Raw genomic sequence first — 2,185 nt, 5'->3', positions numbered from 1 at the left:
CCTAAACATGATATGTATCCAGGAAAATTATTATCGTTAGCCAATAAAGGTTGAGATTGAGCGCCCCTGCTTAAGCATGTAGGTTTATTGAGTGAAAAAAAAAGTGAGGTACATGTGAAAAAAAAAGAGAATTGTAAGAAAAGTTTGAAGAATTTTGGAGCAAATAAAGTGAAGATCAAAAGATCAAAATTCTGAAGAAATTCAAAAGTTGAAGATACCAAAAATCAAACAATAAAGGTGGTGAATTCAAAGAGATTAAAGATCAAATTATCAAGGAAGTAAAGAATTCAAAAGAGCTCTATAGTAGTATCTAAAAGTTGTAATTCTAGATTATGTATGCTTGGGTTGCTCAATTAAAAATACCTTGAGAGTAAGAGGTTTTCTGCGGATGGATTTGGAGGGATGCATAAAATGAGCATAGTTCGGGGTGAGTGGGCGAATGTTTATGAGGATTGTGAGTATTTGGAGTATGGGGGTACTTAGGACAATTTTAGACACAAATGCATGCGTTGCGGTCTTGGCATAATGGCTGGGTTAGATTGGAATTGTCATATATGATTCTAATATGTTTAAAATTCAGTTTTGCTTGGGGGCAAGCAAAAGTCAAGTGTGGGGTATATTGATATGTGCATAATTAGTTAGTTATTCAGCATACATTTTTATTCATTTTTAACTAATTATGTAAATAATATGGACAAAAGGTACTTAATATTGTTTAAATTTTGTTTTTGGTCCAAAAGACATGCTTGGGAGTGAAAGGGAACAAGGGAAAGCAATTTGAGACCAAAGAAAGAAGATTGAGGGACAAAAACTTACCTACTCGGCGAGTACACGAGCCTACTCGGCGAGTCCAGCAGAATATTCCAGAAGATAGCCACGACTCCTGATTTAAGACGGATAACAACGAGGCTACTCGGTGAGTTGGGTCTGCTACTCGCCGAGTACACCCTGTTTTGAGATATCTATAAAAACCGAGCCTTTATCCAATGGGACGACTTTTCTGGCGTTTTTTGAAGATCCAACTGCGATTGAGAACCCTGGAAGACGCTGATGAATTCTAATCTTCAAACTTTTGAAGAATTGAAGCAACTAGGTTAATCATTCCACTTAGCTTTAGGAATTGAGTATGTTTAATCTAGCTAAACTTGTTTTTGTGTTTGTTTTTACTGCAACTATGAGCTAAATACGTTTTTGTTTCTATTTGGGGAATACCAAGGAACTCCTATGGTTTAATTCTTAGCTTTTGATTAATTGTTTATTGGTGATCTATTAAATTGAGTTTGTTAAAGAACCTTATGCATTAATCATAATTATTTTCTGTTAATTGGAAGACAATTAAGTTGCATGAACATCTCTTAGTTGTTAACCTCATGTGTCTATGTGAACACTAAATCATATGCATAGGAATAATGATTATGAAACTAAGATTAATGAGACAATAGTTAGATTAATGTGTGAGCTTGTTTGAGAAACCATCAAACAAGAGGTTAATTGAACCACTCAATTGATTAACCACTACAAATCTTATTTAATCCAAATTATTAATCTAGGGAATTAATTAGTTTAAAAACTTGATTACTGCTTGAATTAATTAATTATCTAAGGGTTATGAGTAATGAACATGAACCTAACCACTATAATTGGTAGCCAATAACAATTAATCTATCATAAATACAAAATAACCATAGGAGTGAATTGGTTGAACCTAAATAGAAACATCTTTATCAAATTTGGTGAATTAGTTGTTTGCTTTAGTTATTTAGTTAAGTGTTTTATGGTGTGCTTAAGTTTCTAGTCTTGTAAAACTAGAAGAAAAACCTTTTACTTTCATTAATTGCTTAGTCAAAATTAGCTATTAGTTTAATTTTTCGTTCCCTGAGTTCGATACCTTACTTACTAAACTATACCACTAAAAGACAGGTTCACTGCCTTTGTGTGCTAAATTTATTAATAAAAAGTAGGAATAAAACAAGTGCATTTACCACACATCAAGTTTCATACTTGGTACTACTCCTCAGTTTACCTGTTACCAGAGAATGAAAGTTATTTTGAAAACGGTTAACATATGGAATGTTGGTGATTTCATAAGTAGGTTTGATATGAAAAATGTTTTTTTGTAGTTTGAAAGAAAACAACCCAGAAAATCCGATATTTTCTGAAAAGACCATTGTTTATATAAAAGTGT

Source organism: Lactuca serriola, chromosome 9 (assembly GCF_051521515.1).
Source record: "Lactuca serriola cultivar US96UC23 chromosome 9, Lser_US96UC23_V15, whole genome shotgun sequence".
NCBI classification, from domain to species: Eukaryota; Viridiplantae; Streptophyta; class Magnoliopsida; order Asterales; family Asteraceae; genus Lactuca; species Lactuca serriola.
Note: the sequence above shows the minus strand (reverse complement) of the source record.